This window comes from Chiloscyllium punctatum, unplaced genomic scaffold (genome assembly GCF_047496795.1).
Source record: "Chiloscyllium punctatum isolate Juve2018m unplaced genomic scaffold, sChiPun1.3 scaffold_95, whole genome shotgun sequence".
NCBI lineage: Eukaryota > Metazoa > Chordata > Chondrichthyes > Orectolobiformes > Hemiscylliidae > Chiloscyllium > Chiloscyllium punctatum.
The window spans coordinates 840001-859590 of record NW_027309829.1 but is presented as its reverse complement, the minus strand read 5'-3'; the positions used below and the strand labels follow the sequence as shown (position 1 = coordinate 859590).

General features: G+C 47.5%; 1 long non-coding RNA gene across 3 annotated transcripts in view; it reads right to left on the bottom strand.

The window, feature by feature from the left end:
• Positions 1-6249: 6249 nt before the first annotated feature.
• LOC140471519 (uncharacterized) overlaps positions 6250-19590 on the bottom strand; it is a 57719-nt gene continuing 44378 nt past the window's right edge. For 2 of the 3 annotated variants that reach the window (XR_011957067.1, XR_011957066.1), the window contains one exon: positions 10089-10262. This is a non-coding gene — a long non-coding RNA (uncharacterized lncRNA). Of the gene's footprint in view, positions 6373-10088; positions 10263-19590 lie in introns of those variants that run through there. The other variant, XR_011957068.1, reaches the window with a different exon arrangement.

Sequence of the window (19590 nt, the reverse complement as noted above, 5' to 3'; positions counted from 1 at the left end):
ACCCCTGTATTCTGCATTCAAGTCTCACCTTCCAGAATGCATCACTTCACACTTTTCCAGATTTGACTTCATCTGCCACTTCTCTGGCCAGCTCTACATCCTGTCAATGTCCCATTGCAACCTCCGCAGACATCCACACTATTCACCACTCCACCAACCTTCATGTCATTGGCAAACCTACTTACCCACTCTTCCACTCACACATCCAAGTCATTCATAAAATCACTAAGAGCAGAGATCTTTTGACCTCTCCCTGCAGAAAACCACTGGTCACTGAGCTCCAGGCTGAATGATTTCCATCTGTCATCGCCCTCTGTCTTCTAAGGACCAGGAATTCTGTATCCAGACAGGCAGGTTTCCCTGTCTCCCATGCTCTGTACTTTCTCAATGAGCCATAAATGTGTTTTGTCACATTCTCAAAGGATTCAATAAGATTTGTGAGGCATGACCTGTCCCTTACAAAGTCATGATGACTTCCTCTAATCAAACTATGGTTTTCCAAGGAATCATAAATCCTGTCTCCCAGAGTCCTCTCCAATAATCTGCACATCACAGACAGAAGACTGACAGGTCTGTGATTCCCAGGATTACCTCTATTCCCTTTCTTGAACAACACATGGCTGATTCACCTAACCTGCACATCTTTGGGCTGTGGGGGGAAACCGGAGTACCTGTCGGAAACCCACGCAGACATGGAGAGAATGTGCAAACTCCACACAGACAGTCGCCTGGGGCTGGAATTGAAATCGTGTCCCTCGTGCTGTGAGGCAGCAGTGCTAACCACTGAGCCACCGTGCTGGCCCATGTAACTCTCTAGAGACCTGCTTCTGATCCTTGGTTCCTCAAACTTAAATTAGCTTCCTTCTTCCTCTTGACTAGATGTTCTCCATCCCCTGGAACCATGTCAAATGCTTTGCTGTAGACAACGCTGACTGCTCTGCCTTCATTTATCGCTTGGTCAACTCCTCGAAGAGTCAATCCAGTTTGTGAAACACGGTTTCCCACTCACAAAGCCATGCTGACTATCTCTAATCTGCCCTTGACTTTCCAAATATATGTAACTCCTTTCTCTCAGAATCTCCTCCAACAACTTACCTAGCACTGGCTCACTGGGCTGTGATTTCCTGGCTACTCACTGCAGACCTTAAGTGATGGAACAGCATTAGCCACCCTCCAGTCTTCCGGTAGCTCATTGTGTGTATTGATAAAATAAATATATGTTAGGAACACTGCAATCTCTTCCCCAGATTCCCACAATATTCTAGGATCGACCTAATAAGCGACTGAGGATTGATCTACCTTTATTTGTTTTCAGATTCCAGCACTTTTTTTTCCTTTGTTGAGGATTCTTTCCAAGACATCACTATTTATTTCCCCAACTTCCTGAGCTTCCATGTCTTTCTCCACAGTAAATTCTGACAACACTATTTTGTCTAATATCTCACCCACCTCCGGACAGTTAAGGTGCCCTATTCTTTACCAAATTACTCTTTAGCCCTTATTGAAACTTGTGTAAAGTTTTCTGAAAATTCAAATAAATCGTATCTTCAGTCCAACCACTCCTACACCCGTATCTACTCTGCCATTTATATTCACAACAATAAAAATAAAATCCAACAGGCTCAAAAACACATCCTCTTTTTTTTAATAAAAGTGTTTCTAAGGGTCCAGTTGTTGTTCATTGACATATCCTTTCAAACATATTTCAGCTCCTGACCTACTATCAGGCTAACACTGTTTGGTTTCAGACTGGCAGCAGAAAGGGTTATGGGAGTTCGTGTTTATCTATCTGAAAAATGTAACTTACAGGGTCAACAGGTAATAGATGTTTTGGAAATAAGCAGGGTCGTGGGGACTGAAGGACATTATGGAGATAGGGAGTGATGTAGGGACTGTATGAGATTATGGACACAGAGAGTGCAGTGGTGACTGAAGAACATTATGGAGATAGGTAGTGATGTGGGGCCTGAAATGGACCAAAGAGATCTGCAGGACTGTTGGGCCCGAAGGAGGTTGTACAGATCAAGAGGATCATGGGGATTGAAGGAGGTTACTCTGAACGGGAGGGTCATTGGGTCAGGATGAGATTATGGAGATAGGGAGGGTCGTGGGGCCTTTTGGAGGTTATGGAGTTGGGGAGGTTTGTGAGGAATGATTCAGGTTACATTGATAGGAAGAGTCGTGGGGACTGAAGGAGTTTATGGAGAGAGGGAGGGCTGTGGGGACTGAAGGAGGTTATATGGATAGTAAGTTTATAGAGAAGCACAGGAAAGAAGAGCAGGTATTGGCCATTTGACCACAGAGTCGGTCCCACCATTCAATATGATCACGACTGATCATTTAACCCAGTACAATATTCCTGCTTTCACACCTTACTCTGATATTATAGTGACTACTGGCATTTAGTGATACAGCGGGCTGTAGTAACTGGGACAGGGGGCGGGGGGGGGGTGTCTTACAGAGATAGGAGGGTTGTGGAAGCTGGGACAGGTGACAGATACAGGGCGGGTTTTAGGAATGGGAGGACTTTACAGGGATTCGGAGGAATGCAGCGATGGGACGTGGTAACAATCACAGGGAGGATTTTGGGAGCTCGATCTGAGACGGGTCCAGCTGAGAACAGAAGGGAGTCAAACAGTCAGGGACAGGCAGGGACAAGGTAGGACTAATAAATTAAACTGCATTTATTTCAATGCAAGGGGCCTAACAGGGAAGGCAGATTAACTCAGGGCATGTTTAGGAACATGGGACTGGGATCTCATAGCAATTACAGAAACATGGCTCAGGGATGGGCAGGACTAGCAGCTTAATGTTCCCGGATACAAATGCTACAGGAAGGACAGAAAGGGAGGCAAGAGAGGAGGGGGAGTGGCATTTTTGATAAGGGATAGCATTACAGCTGTGCTGAGGGAAGATATTCCCAGAAATACATCAGGGAAGTTATTTGGTGGAACTGAGAAATAAGAAAGGGATGATCACCTTATTCGGATTGTATTATAGACCCCACAGTAGTCAAAGGGAAATTGCCAAACAAACTTGTAAGGAGATCTCAGTTATCTGTAAGAATAATAGGGTAGATATGGTAGGGGATTTTAACTTTCCAAACATTGACTGGGACTGCCACAGTGTAAAGGTTTAGATGGAGAGGAATTTGTTAAGTGTGTACAAGACAATTTTCTGATTCAGTATGTGGGTGTATCAACTAGAGAAGGTGCAAAACTTGACCTAAACTGAGGAAATAAGGCAGGGCAGGTGAGTGAGGGGTCAGTGGGGGAGCACTTTGGGACCAGCGACCATAATTCTATTCATTTTAAAATAGTGATGGAAAAGGATAGACCAGATCTAAAAGTTGAAGTTCTAAATTGGATAAAGGCCCATTTTGACGTATTAGGCAAGAACTTTTGAAAGCTGATTGGAGGCAGATGTTCGCAGGTAAAGGGACGGATGGAAAATGGGAAGCCTTCAGAAGTGAGATAATGAGAATCCAGAGAAAGCATATTCCTGTAAGGGTGAAAGGGAATGCTGGTAGGTATAGCGAATTCTGGATGACTAAAGAAATTGAGGGTTTAGTTCAGAAAAAGAAGGAAGCACATGTCGGGTATAGACAGGATAGATCGAGTGAGTCCTTAGAGTATAAAGGAAGTTGGAGTATACTAAAGAGGTAAATCAGGAGGGCAAAAAGGGGACATGAGATAGCTTTGGCAAATAAAATTAAAGAGAATCCAAAGGGTTTTTACAAATATATTAAGGACAAAGGGTAACTAGGGAGAGAATAGGGCCCCTGAAAGGTCAGCAAGGCGGCCTTTGAGTGGAGCCACAGAAAATGGGAGAGACACTAAATTAATATTTTGCATCAGTATTTACTGTGGAAAAGGATATGAAAGATATAGACTGTAGGGAAATCGATGGTGACATCTTGCAAAATGTTCAGATACAGAGGAAGAAGTGCTGGATGTCTTGGAACGGTTAAAGGTGGATAACCCCCCAGGACCTGATCAGGTGTACCCGAGAAATCTGTGGGAAGCTGGAGAAGTGATTGCTGGGCCTCTTACTGAGATATTTGTATCATCAATAATCACAGGTGAGGTGCCGGAAGACTGGAGGTCGGCTAACGTGGTGCCACTGTTTAAGAAGGGCGGTAAAGACAAGCCAGGGAACTATAGACCGGTCAGCCTGACCTCGGTGGTAGGCAAGTTGTTGGAGGGAATCCTGAGGGACAAGATGTACATGTAGTTGGAAAGGCAAGGACTGATTATGGATAGTCAACATGGCTTTGTGCGTGGGAAATCATGTCCCACACACTCGAGTGAGTTTTTTGAAGAAGTAGCAAAGAAGATTGATGAGGGCAGAGTGATAGATGTGATCTATATGGACTTCAGTAAGGCATTCGACAAGGTTCCCCATGGGAGACTGATTAGCAAGGTTAGATCTCATGGAATACAGGGAAAACTAGCCATTTGGATACAGAACTGGCTCAAAAGTAAAAGACAGAGAGTGGTGGTGGAGGGTTGTTTTTCAGACTGGAGGCCTGTGACCAGTGGAGTGTCACAAGGATCAGTGCTGGGCCCTCTACTTTTTGCCATTTATATAAATGATTTGGATGAGAGCATAAGAGGTACAGTTTGCAGATGACACCAAAATTGGAGGTGTAGTGGACAGCGAAGAGGGTTACAACAGGATCTGGACCAGACGGGACAATGGGCTAACTGGCAGATGGAGTTTAATTCAGATAAATGCAAGGTGCTGCATTTTCGAAAAGCAAATCTTTGCAGGACTTATACACGTAATGGTAAGGTCCTAGGGAGTGTTGTTGAACAAAGAGACCTTGGAGTGCAGATTCATAGCTCCTTGAAAGTGGAATCGCAGATAGATAAGAGTGAAGGCGGCGTTTGGTATGCATTCCTTTATTGGTCAGAGTATTGAGTCCAGGAGTTGGGAGGTCATGTTGCGGCTGTACAGCACATTGGTTAGGCCACTGTTGGAATATTTTGTACAATTCTGGTCTCCTTCCTATCAGAAAAATTTTGTGACACTTGAAAGGGTTTAGAAAAGATTTACAAGAATGTTGTCAGGGTTGGAGGATTTGAGCTACAGGGAGAGGCTGAACAGGCTGGGGCTGTGGCGTCGGAGGCTCAGGGGTGACCTTATAGAGGTTTACAAAATTATGAGGGACATGGATAGGATAAACAGACAAAGTCTTTTCCCTGGGGTTGGGGAGTCCACAACTAGAAGATATAGGTTTAGGGTGAGAGGGGAAAGATAAAAGGGACAACTTTTTCCAGCAGAGGGTGGTACATGTATGGAACCAGCTGCCAGAGGATGTGGTGGAGGCTGATACAACTGCAATATTTAAGAGGCATTTGGATGGGTTTAGGAATGGGACGGGTGTGGAGGGATATGGGCCGGGTGCTGGCCTGTGGGACTAGATTGGGTTGGGATATCTGGTCGGCATTGACAGGTTGGACCGAAGGGTCTGTTTCCGTGCTGTACACCTCTATGACTCCACCACTCATGGCGGTTATAGAAATAAACTGTGTGGGCGCGTCTGGAGGAGATTAAAGGTAGAAAGGTTTGTAGTTATCGAAGGAAATTACATCAATCGGGAAGAGCAGAGTTTACAGAGACTGAGTGCATTTCAGAAACAGGAAGAGTTCATAGTCATCATTAGAAATTCAGAAACTAATTTATGAGAGAAGCAGGGTCACTCTGCACTGTGCCCAGAGACAAGGAGGAGTCTAACAGCTGGAGGAGGTTACTGAGGTACAGAGCTTTTTTGTTGTCGTGACGGGAAGATTACAGAGATCATGAAGATAGTAGGAGTTCAAAAAAGTCACAAAGACAGGGAGGTTTTTCAGGTCTGGAAAGGACTACACTGACCAGGATGGCTTAAGGAACTGAAGAGTTGTTTTTTCTTCAGTTAAGGAGAGATGTGACAGAACCCGGGATTCAAGGCAAAAGCAGAAACTTGGAGAGTTGTCGTGGTAGGAAGAGCTTACAGGGATAGGCAGGATTGTAGGGGCAGATAGAGAGCGGGGAAGTGGTATCAATGAAACAGACAATGGAGAAACTGACAGACATAGGGAGGGTTCTGTGGAATAGATTAATTTACAGACAAAATGGTGATAATGAAGCCTGAGAATTTTCTCATGTTCCTTGCCCACCATTGTTCCTACATCATGCCCTCAGGGTCTGAATTAAAGTCCACTAACTCCTCCCTGTGCTGTTTACTGTGAGTGATCTTACCGGCTGCAGGATTTACTGAAGGCTCCAGATCTCTCTCTGCATCGCTCTCTGGCTGACCAACCGTCTTCAATGTGGTGATGTACGAGACAGGAATTGGGAATTCTGCTGAGTCAGGGACATCAGGAATACCTACAGGAGACAGAGAAATAAGAAAGAATGGAAAATTACACTGATGCAATGAATGTTACACATGGAGAATGGCATTGAATCCCACAGAGATCTGGAAATTCCTAATGTCCATTCCTGGCCTGTTCCGCTGCGTCCCTCTGGAGTGGAGAATGCTGTTGGCTCAGGATCTGGAGTAGCTGCAAGAGCGAGAGACACTGACAGAGGCAGCAATTAGACCCAAAAGTAAGGGATATCACATGGAGAGAGACAGTGATATCAGCAGAGTGCTGGAAGGTGTCAGGATCACACAATGGTATCATCAGAAGTGGTGATACCAGTACTCAGGGAGGACTGAGCTATTTTATTGGGATAGGCTCCCCAGGTATCAGGATTATGCAGTGTGCTATAAATGGACACAGATGAGGAGGGGGACAGGTCTGAGGTGAATGGAAATTCCCAAGTCCAAATAGAAAGGTTGAAATATTGGAACACCATGGAGATGTGGATGAAGACCAACAGAAAGAAACAGTAAGGGACTGAGTTTAATTAAAATACTACATTGTCAAATAGATTTGTGACAGGAAATTATTGGTTAACATAAAGTAAATGCCATTTCTGCCCCTCACAATTCCTCACACACCACAAATGACATCACTTCCGCCCCTCACATCATCGCTGATGTCACACACTCAGTGACTTCCATGCCCCCGCCCCCACTGCCGTGTTTGCCCCCACCAATGCCGCGCACTTGCATTCTGCTGACAACCCCCCCAGGTCCCACGTCACATCCCTGCCCCCCAGAACCCTGAGGGGAACACCACCCCTGCTCATGACTCCATCCCCATTCCCCCTAACACCACACCCACTCCAGTTACAGGCTCCGTCGCCTCCCCCAGCTCCACACCTACGGCAGGTCCCAGCTCCCGGCCCTGCCGAGTTTTCACCATTCCCCCTGACCTCCCCCTCACTGAGGATGAATGATCAGTCCTCAGCAAAGGACTCACCTTTATGCCCCTCCGTCCACACATCAATGAATTTAATACACGCCGTGACATCGAACACTTCTTCCACCACCTCCGCCTCAGAGCTTACTTTTACAATGAAGACTCCCGCCTATTTTCTGAGGACCCCTTTGCCGGCCTCCAATACACTCCATCCACCTGGACACCCCGCACTGGCCTATTACCTGCCTTCGATTTCTTCATTTCCAACTTCCTCCGAGACATTAACCACCTCAACCTATCTACCCCCTCCCCCACTCCAACCTCTCACCCTCACAACGTGCAGCCCTCCAATCCCTCTGCTCCAATCCCAACCTCACCATCAATCCAGCGGATAAAGGGGGCTCAGTGGTAGTCTGGCGCACTGACCTCTACACCACGGAAGCCAAACGCCAACTCGAGGACACCTCTTCCTACTGCTCCCTCGACCATGACCCCACCCCCCATCACCAAACCATCATCTCCCAGACCATACAGAACCTCGTCACCTCAGGAGATCTCCCACCCACAGCTTCCAACCTCATTGTCCGGGATCCCCCACTGCCCGGTTCTACCTTCTTCCCAAGATCCACAAGCCTGACCACCCTGGCCGACCCATTGTCTCAGCATGCTCCTACCCCACTGAACTCATGTCTGCCTACCTCGACATTGTCCTATCCCCCCAGTCCAGAAACTACCCACATTCATTCGAGACACCACTCACACCCTCCACTCCTCCAAGACTTCCATTTCCTCAGCCCCCAATGCCTCATCTTCACCATGGATATCGAATCCCTCTACACCTCCATCCACAATAACCAGGACCTCCAAGCCCTCCATTTCTTCATCTCCCAACGTCCACATCAGTACCCTTCCACCGATACTCTCATTCGTTTGGCTGAACTTGTCCTCACCCTTAACACATTTTCCTTCAAATCCTCCCACTTCCTCCAGACCAAAGGGGTAGCCATAGGCACCAGTATGGGACCCATTTATGCCTGTCTCTTTGTTGACTACGTAGAACAGTCCATCTTTCGTAGTTACAATGGCACCACTCCCCACCTCTTCCTCCGCAACATTGATGACTGCATTGGCAACACCTCATGCTCCCTCGAGGAGTTTGAGCAATTCATCAACTTCACCAACGTTCCACCCTGACCTTAAATTTACCTGGACCATCACTGACACCTCCCTCCCCTTCCTGGACCTCTCCATCCCCATTAATGACAACTGACTTGACACCAACATTTTTTACAAACCTACCAACTCCCACAGCTACCTAGATTACATATCTTCCCACCCTACCGCCTGCAAAATTCCCAACTCCTATTCCCCGTTCTTCCGCCTCCACCGTACCTGCTTCCAGCTGGGCCAGTTCCACCACAGAACACACCAGATGGCCTCCTTCTTTAGAGATCGGAATTTCCCTTTCCATGTGGTAAAAGATGCCCTCCAACATCCACATCCCGCACCTCCGCCTTTAAACCCCACTCCTCCAACCGTAACAAGGACAGAACACCCTGGTGCTCACCTTCCACCCTACCAACCTTCACATAAACCAAATCATCCGCCGCCATTTATGCTACCTCCAAACGGACCCCACCATCAGTGATATATTTCCCTCCCCAACCCTCTCCACTTTCCGCAAAGACCATTCCCTTCGTGACTACCTGGTCGGTTCCACGCCCCCCAAAAACCCACCCTCCCTTCCTGGCACCTTCTTATGCCACTGCAGGAATTGCAAAACCTGCGCCCACACCTCTCCCCTCACCACCATCCAAGGCCCCAAAGGAGCCTTCCACATCCGTTGCTCCCGATGCGGTCTCCTCTACATTGGGGAGACTGGACACCTCCTAACAGAGCACTTTAGGGAACATCTCTGGTACACCCGCACCAATCAACCCCACCGCCACTTCCTCACCACCCGACGCCTGGAGGAAGAACGCCTCACCTTCCGCCTCGGAACACTTCAACCCCAGGGCATCAATGTGGACTTCACCAGTTTCCTCATTTCCCCTTCCTCAACTCACCCACCTCCAGCCTTCCAGCTCAGCCCCGCCCCCATGACCTGTCCTAATGGCCTCTCTCCCTTCCCACCTATCCATTCCACCCTCCACTCTGACCTATCACCCCCATTCACCCATTGTACTCTTTACTACCTTCCCCCATCCTCCACTCTGACCTATCACCTTCTTCCCCACCCCATTCACCTATTGTACTCTTTGCTACTTTCTCTCCATCCCCACCCCCCTCTCATTTATCTCCCCACTCTGCAGGCACCCGGCCTCTGTTCCTGATGAAGGGCTTTTGCCCGAAACATCGATTTTCCTGCTCCTCGGATGCTGCCTGACCTGCCGTGCTTTTCCAGCACCACTGTAATCTAGACTCTGGTTTCCAGCATCTGCAGTCCTTGTTTTTACCGTACTAGAGGAGGAGACTACCGAGATAAGGCATGTTGGAGACACTGAACCAAGTTACAGGGATAGGGATGGTAGTCTGGAATGCAGTACATTTCAAATATGTGGAGGGACTATCGGGAAGAGCAGGAGGTTACAGCGATAGGATCGGTCATAGGAATTAAAAATTATTGAAGACACTGGACCACAAGACATGCCATAGATACACTGTTGTAGTGAGTTTTAATATAACAGAACTTACATTGGGGTGGTGATTGAGCCTGGGGGGTGTGTGTGTACTGTGCTCCCCTCCAGCACTGTATCTATGTCATGTTGTGTTAACAGATGTTTGAAGCCCTCTCATTGTTCTTTGCTCTGTGCACTGTGGGTGACCTTACTTCACTACAGGATTTATTGAAGGCTCCAGATCTCCTTTCCCTTTGTCTCTCTCTGGCAGACCAACTGCATTCAATGAGGTGATGGACAATCCACCCAGCAGCTGGGAAGGCTATTGAGTCAGGACTTTCCTGAGTACCTACAGGAGACAGAGAAATAGACAGAATTGGAAATTAAACAGATGCAGTGAGGGTTACACATGGAGAATGGCACTGAGTTCCACAGAGATCTGGAAAATGGAGCGAAATTAAGTAATAGTCCCAGATTGCTGGAAGATGTCAGGATCACACAATTGTGTTGTAAGAATGGGTTTAGCTTCATGATGCCCTGGTATCAGTGCTCAGGGATGAGCACCCAGTGAGCAGGTGAAGTAATGGCCTAGTGGTATTATTGTGAGTGAATGCATCCAAAACCTCAGCTAATGTTCAGGGGAGGCAGGATTGAATCCCACCATCTGAAAAGGAGACAAGTGAAATCAATAATTTTAAAAATAATAATTAACAGTCCACAAATATATATGAAACCATTACTGATGTACGACAAATCCAAACACTTGTCCTTTTGAGAAGGACATCTGCCCATCCTCACGTGGTCTGCACGACATCCCCACAGCAAAGGGTTTGCCTCTCAATTACCCTCTGAAATGGCCGAGCAAGTTACTCAGTTCAAGGGCTTCTGGGACTGGGCAAGAAAGGCTGGTCAGTCAGAGACTCACACTTCCCATACCTGATTAAAAAAAAATTCTATGAGGATGGTCCCCCTGGAACTGTGCTGGGACCAGTGTCCTGGCCAATCATGTCGGTAGGTTTATGGACAGGGCATTAAACTGACAGAGAGGATGCAGGTGAAAGGAGCTTTCCTAATCCAAAGGGAAAAGGTGAAGCAATGGAACAGCATGGGAATGTGGCTGAAAACAAGCAGAAAGGAACAGGATGGGACAGAGTTTAACTAAAATTGTACATCAGAAAATAGACTTGTGACAGAAAATTGTGGAAGAGAGTATATTATGTTTTTTTTTTGAACGGACAACGTTGCTGCAATAAGGTCGATGGATTTGTGATAAAGAGATAAAAGAGATTTAGACACCAGGGAGACATGGATACAGGGTGAACAAAAATATTCAGTGGTTCGTAATCTTGTGCAAACTCAGGCAAAATGGGCAACGCTAACAATAATGTATAACAAAGGCATTACAGAGAAAGCATTTGTCCTCAGATCATGAAGTAGAGTCAGTCTGAATGTACATTCTGGCTACTCCTTGCCAAGGACATAAGCAGCAGAACAGTTTTAGCCACCAAACAGCATTTCATTGCTCATCACTGCATTAAACAGGAACTCATTGGAATTTTTTAACAAAGGCATTGTGATAATTTTGGAAATCTTCAATATTTGTATAATCTGGGACAATCACACGGTCAACATTGATATTGGAAGGAGTTCGGTTAATTTTTTTTAAGTGTTTCTTTGAAAAACACATTGTGCAACTGTTAAGGGACATAACTATCGCAGAGCGACCGTGTAATGAAACTTAGTGAATGAGTAATGTCACCTGGAGAGATCCTCTGGGAAATTGTGATAAAGTGCAGTTTAAAGAAATATAAAGTTTTAAAGTGAATCACAGAAAGGACAAGCGACAACTAAAAACAAAAATAGCCAATGACATGAGTTGGAGAGGAGAACTGACCAAGGTAATCAGGCTAAACAGACTGAAGTATGTGCCTGTAAATGAACAGTGGAAAACATTTGAAGGGACAGTGCAAAATACTCAACAAAAGGACATTCCATTGAAACAGTAAAAACCTCAGCAAGAAATTCCCACTGATCCCTCACTCAGGACAAAAGGGATCATACGAGATTATGAGGCTGAGAAGATCTCCAAAAAGTACTTAAAATCCTGAAATGAGAGTGTGCTTTAGGAGTATATGTTAATGGATTGCAATGGGTCTGCTCGCAGGAGGGGGGCTGTGGGAAGGGGAGCCATGGTCAGGGTTCATTGACACAATAGGAACAGGGAGAGGTGAAGGTGCTGGAGGTGGTGAGATTGTTACAGAGAGTGGTCAGGGTGTTACAAAGCCAGTACGGATTGCTGCAGCTGGAGGGGTTTGCAGAGATAGGGAGGGACATAGGTATTTTTATATATTCATTCATGGGATGTAAGTGTCACTGCCTGGAACAACGTTCTTTGACCCCACTGCTAATTACTGAGAGGGTAGCTCAGAGTCAGCCATATTGCTGTGGGTCTGGAGTCACATGTCGGCCAGACCAAGTTAGAATATTTAATGTCCTTCCCTAAAGGAGGTTAGTGAACTAGATGAGTTCTGCCCACTGATCAACAATGTTTTTATGGTGGCCCCACCAATGTCTTTTACAGCCACAACATGACATCCCAACTCTTACTCTTAATGCTCTCCCCAATGAAGGTAACCATCCCAAATGCTTGCTTCACCAGCCCGTCTACCTGTGACACCACATTCAAAGAACTGTGTACCTGGGTCACTGGATCTCTGACTGACAACACTACCCAGTGCCCGAACATTAACTGTACAAGTCCCACCCTGGTTTGTTTCAAAATGGAACACCTCACCTTTATCTAATTAAACTCCATCTGCTATTCTTCAGCCCACTATCCCAGCAGGACTGTTCATCCTGTTGTATCATAGATAACCTTCTCCACTATCCACTTTACCACCAGTTTCAGTGTCACCCAAAACAATTACTTACCAGGAAACCAATATTTCCATCCAAACCATTTGTCCAAATGACAAAGAACAGTGGACCCACTCCACCGCTGGTCACATGCCTCCTGTCAGAAAAACAACATGTCTCCCATCACACTCTGTCTCCAACCATCAAGCCCAATTTTGTATCCAGTTGACTAGCTCCTCCTGAATGCCATATCCTTTTACACTGATCTGAGCTTATTACCCAGTTTACCAGACAGAACACAGAACAGTTCAGCCCAAGACCCTTCGGCCATGATTTCATAGAACATAGAACATAGAACATAGAACATAGAACATAGAACATAGAACATAGAACATAGAACATAGAACAATACAGCACAGAACAGGCCCTTCGGCCCACGATGTTGTGCCGAACTTCTATCCTAGATTAAGCACCCATCCATGTACCTATCCAAATGCCGCTTAAAGGTCGCCAATGATTCTGACTCTACCACTCCCACGTGCAGCGCATTCCATGCCCCCACCACTCTCTGGGTAAAGAACCCACCCCTGAAATCTCCCCTATACCTTCCACCCTTCACCTTAAATTTATGTCCCCTTGTAACACTCTGTTGTACCCGGGGAAAAAGTTTCTGACTGTCTACTCTATCTATTCCTCTGATCATCTTATAAACCTCTATCAAGTCACCCCTCATCCTTCGCCGTTCCAACGAGAAAAGGCCGAGAACTCTCAACCTATCCTCGTACGATCTACTCTCCATTCCAGGCAACATCCTGGTAAATCTTCTCTGCACCCTCTCCAAAGCTTCCACATCTTTCCTAAAGTGAGGCGACCAGAACTGCACACAGTACTCCAACTGTGGCCTAACCAAAGTCCTGTACAGCTGCAACATCACTTCACGACTCTTGAATTCAATCCCTCTGCTAATGAACGATAATACTCCATAGGCCTTCTTACAAACTCTATCCACCTGAGTGGCAACCTTCAAAGATCTATGTACATAGACCCCAAGATCCCTCTGTTCCTCCACCTGACCAAGAACCCTATCATTAACCCTGTATTCCGCATTCTTATTTGTTCTTCCAAAATGGACAACCTCACACTTGGCAGGGTTGAACTCCATCTGCCACTCCTCAGCCCAGCTCTGCATCATATCTAAGTCCCTCTGCAGCCGACAACAGCCTTCCTCACTGTCCACAACTCCACCTATCTTTGTATCTTTGGCATATTTCATGCCAACCTTTTATCCAACTGTAAGATCAAATTAAACTACATACCCTTCATTTCACTCTTACACATGTGAATGTCCGAGAGTCTATTAAATGTCCCGGATGTGTCTAATTTTACTCCCACCACTATCAGTGCATTCCAACCACCTCCCATTCTCTATCCTCTTATCTATCCTCCATTCACCTTAAAATTACACCCCCTTGTAATAGCCATTTATTCCATAGGAGGAAAAGTCTCTGACTATTCACTCACTCTGTGCCTCTTATAATCTTGCTAACCTCCACAAAGTCGCCCCGCCCCCTTCTCCAATGAAAAAGGCTTAGCTCCCTCAACCTTTCTTCGTAACAACTGCCCTCCATTACAGTCAGCATCTTGGTAAATCTCCTGTGTACACTCTCTAAAACTTGCACAGCCTTCCTGTAAACGGGACCAGAACTGAACATAATATTCCAAGTGTGGTCTCACCAGGACGCTATAAAGATGCAGTAAAACCTCACGGCTCTTACAGTCAATCCCCTTCTAAGGGGACCCAAAACAACATATGCCTTTTTCACAACCCTACCAACGTGCGTGGGGATTTTGAGGGATCTATGGACACGGACCCCATGATCTCTCTGTTCCTCCACACAGCCAAGTATTCCGCCTTTCCACCTGTATTCTGTATTCAAATTCGACCTTCCAGAATGAATCACTTCACACTTTTCCAGATTGAACTCCATCTGCCACTTCCAGCCCAGGTCTATGTCCTGTCAATGTCCCATTGCAACCTACAACAGCTCTCCACATTCCCCACCACTCCACCAAACTTCATGTGATTGGCAAACTTACTAACCCACTCTCCAACATCCACATCCAAGTCATTTATAAAAATCACAAAGAGTAGAGTCCCAGAGCCGATTGTTACAGAACCCCACTGGTCACTGAGCTCCAGGCTCAATGCTGTCCATCAGCTGCCACCCTCTGTCTTCTCTGGGCCATCCAATCCTGTATCCAGACAGACAGATTTCCCTGTATCCCAATTTTCCTTCTTTTCTGAATGGGCCATCAACCTATTCTGCCATATCCTCAAAGAATTCAATAAGGTTTATGAGGCATGACCTGACCCCTCACAAACCCATGCTGACTGTCACTAATTTAAATATGGTTTTCCAAGTAGTCATAAATCCTGTCCTTAGAGTCCTCGCCAATAATCTGCACACCATAGACATTCGACCAAATCTGTAATTCCCAGAATTCTACCTCCGTAACATGGCTCGGACTTTACAAATCTTCCCTCCTCTGCCATGTTCCCCAGAAGGGTACTGGAGGGTGGTGGGGGTTACAGACTCAGGGAGGGATATCAGGACAGGAGGATTTTGCAGACATTAGGAGGGTTGCAATGCTAAAAGGAGGCTTCAGTAATTGTGAGGTTTCATGGTGATGAAGGCATTTGAGGAGGGAGGGAGGGAGGATTGTAGGGAAATGAGAGGTTTCACAGTTTAGGTGCTTTGTTAGGGCTGTAAGTGGTTACTGAGGAGGGGAGGTTTAAGCACTGGTGGATATTACATAAACATGTGGTTTTGGTTGCAATGGCAGGAAGAGGATTCAGGAAGCTGGAGAGTATGGGGTCTGAACGAAGTTACACAAATGGGAAGAGTTGTCAGGAGTGGAGGTGTTTACAGAGACAGCAATGGTCTGATCTGGAGCAGAGGACCCAGATTGGGAGGGATGTGGGGACTGGAGGTGGTTTCACAGGGAGGGAGGACCATAGACCCACAGGAGGTTACAGAAATGTGGAGAGCTGTAGGGCTGACTGGGGTTCATGGAGATGGGAATGTTGGGAGGGATGGAGAAGTTTACAGGGATAAGGATGATTGTAGGCCAGGGCTGGATCACAGACAGGGACTGTTTTAGGGAGCTGAGCAGATTACAGAGATAAAGAGCTTTGTATCGACTGGAAGAACAAACTGAGATATACAGGGGAGTCGTGACTGAAGACGTTTATAGACATAGGAAGGCTTAGGTTCTGGGGGTTATGGAGGCCGTGGAATCTGGATTTCTTTTCAGAGACTGGGATAACAATTTTGGTTGGAGACAGTTTCACAGATAAGGGAGCATAGCACAAACAGGAGGAAGTTGTAGAGGAGGGTGATGTTTAAACAGATAGTGGTGTAAGAGCTGGACAAGGTTACGGAGATGGGTAGATGGTGGAGACACAGGAGGAGCTTACATTGACATGGGGGTGATAGTGACAGGAGGGTGTTAAATAGATAGTGGGTTTTGTAGGGACTGGATTGAGAGAGGAACAGGAATGGAGTGAGTTCGACAGATCAGGATTACTGCAGAGACCTGAGAGGATTACACTGATCGGGATGGTGGTCGGGTCTCCACAGACTGTTGGTGTTTAGGGAATGGAAGAGATTTGGTAGATAGGGAGGGATGTAAGAGCTGCAGGAGCTTATGGAGAGTTGAAGAGTTGGAGCAATTTGCAGAGGTAGGTTTCTCAGACAGGAGTAGGTTATAGATAGTGAGGGGTGTGGGGTCTGAGTAAGTCAGAAAGAGGAGAGTTTTCACGTCTGGAAGAGGTTACACTGATAGAGACAGTTGAAGAGACTGAAGCAAAAATGCATGGAGAAGGTTACACAGATAGGGAGGTGAGTAGAGACTGAAGGTGAATACACAGACATGGAGGGTTGTATTGTTAGACGGAGCTGAGAGGGATAGGGACCGGTGTAGGGATTTACACAGATAGGGAAGGTTGTGTTTTTGGAGAAGGTTACAATGATACAGACAGTGTTAGGGAGTGTTTAGTGGACTACAGAGGAGCTCAGAGAGAATGTATTATAGGGAGTGGAGGAGATTACAGACACAGAGATGGCTGTCGGTTTGAAAAGAGCTTCTACAGATCCTCAGTGCTGTAAGGCTGAAGGGAGGTTATAACAGTGAGTGTTACCAAGACTTAATTACTTCACTGATATAGCGCAGGTCTCAGCATGTAACTGTCAAAGGGAAGTTGAGACAGTCCAGATGAGTGTTCAGAGATACAAATGTTTATGGGAGTTTCAAGAGGGAACAATGATTGGGAGTGCTGTACCAAATGGGAATAGTTATAGGGAGGGTTCTAAAAGCAGGAAGAGGTGACAGACATATCGATCTTTGTAAGGACTGGAGAAGCTTACATCGCCAAGGAGTGTTTTAGAGTCTGGAGGAGATTACAGTGTTAAAGAGAATATTGGGGATAAGGCCAGGTGTAAGAGACGGGGATGGTTGACAGGGCTGGACAATAACCTGAATAGAATCGCCATCGTGTGCGACCAGGCCATTCGGCCCAACCAGTCCATTCCAAAACTCTGAAGAGCATCCTACCCAGACCCACCCCTCTACCTATACATTAAACCCTGTATTTATCGTGGTGAACTTACTTATACCACACATTCCTGAATACCACAGTCAACTTATGATGGCCAGTTCACTGATGGTGCAAATTTTGGACACACACACACACACACACACAACAAGGGAGCGACACGCAAACACACACAGTGAGGGAGATACACGCAGACACACAGCGAGGGAGGGACACACACAGCGAGGAAGCGACACACACACAGCGAGGGAGGGTCACGCGCACACGCAGCAAGGGTGGGACACGCACATAGCGCAAGCACACAAACACAGACACACACAGTGAGAGTGGGACACGCACACACACACAGCCAGGGAGGGACATGCACACACAGCGAGGGAAGGACATGCACACACACAGCCAGGGAGGGATGTACACAAACACACAGAGCGAGAGAGGGACACACACATAAACAGCAAGGGAGGGACACGCACACACACAGGGAAGGATGGACAAGCAGACACACGGCGAGGGGGAGGGCATGTGCACAGAAATTGCAAAGGGGCACGCACACTCAGGGAGAGGGGACACGCACAGACATGACGAGGGAGGGACACACGCACACACAGCCGGGGGGACAGGCACTCACACAGTGAGGGGCGATGCGGACATACAATGGTGGGGATATGCACAAAAAGCAAGGGAGGGACACACACACACACACAAGGGAGGGACACACACACACACACAGCGAAGGGGGGGGGGGACATGCATCCGCACACACACACAGACACAGCGAGGGGAGGACATGCACACACACAGCGAGGAGGGACACGCGCACACAGCGAGGGGGACACGCACACACACAGCGAGGAAGGGACACACACACACACAATGAGGAAGAGACACACACACAGCAAGGAAGGGACACGCACACAAACAGCAAGGGGGGGACGCGCACACAAACACAGCGAGGGAGGGACACGCATACACAGAGCAAGAAAGGGATACGCACACACAACGAGGGAGGGACAAACACACACAGCGAAGGAGGGACAAGCACAGACACACAGCAAAGACACAGACACACACACACAGCGAGGGAGGGACACACAGCAAAGGAGGGACAAGCACACACATTGCGAGGGGGAGGGCATGTGCACAGAAATTGAGAGGGGGTACACACACGCAAAGCAAGGGAGGGACACGCACAAACATACACACATACACACACAGAGCAATGGAGGGACACGCACATACACACAGTCACACGGCGAGGGAGGGACACACACACACAAAGCGAAGGAGGGACACACAAACACACACCCAGTGAGGGGAATACAGACAGACACATGGCGAGGGAGGGACACACACACACAGCGAGGGAGGGATGCGCACATACACACAGCGAGGGACGGGGACACGCACACATAAAGCGAAGGAGGGACACACACACACACAAACACAAATACAGAGCAAGGGAGAGACGCACACACACAGTGAGGACAGTGTGCACAGAAATTGAGAGGGGGCACGCACACACAGCGAGAGAGGACACACAGACATGGCAAGAGTGGAACACACGCACACAGCAAGGTGGGCACACACTCTCACACAAGGGACGGACACACACGCAAAGCGAGGGAAGGACACGCACAGATACACACACACACACAGCGAGGGAGGGACACGTGCACACACAGCAAGGGAGGGACACGAACAGCGAGGGAGCGATACGCAAACACACAGAGTGAGGGGGTTACCGCAGACACACAGCGAGGGAGAGACACACACACACACATAGCGAGGGAGGGACACGCGCACTACACAGAGTGAGGGGGTTACCCGCAGACACACAGCGAGGGAGGGACACATACACACACATAGCGAGGGAGGGACACGCGCACTACACAGAGTGAGGGGGTTACCCGCAGACACACAGCGAGGGAGGGACACATACACACACGCAGCGAGCGAGGGAGGGACACGCGCACGCACACACCGAGGGAGGAGTGCGCGCGCACACACACACACACACACACACACACACACAGAGCGAGGGAGGGAAGGGGACACACACACACACACACACACACACACAGAGCGAGGGAGGGAAGGACATGCACACACAGCGTGGGAGGGGCACACAAACACAGCGAGGGAAGGACATGTACACACACAGCGAGGGAGGGACACCTGCATACACAGCAAGGGTAGGACACACACA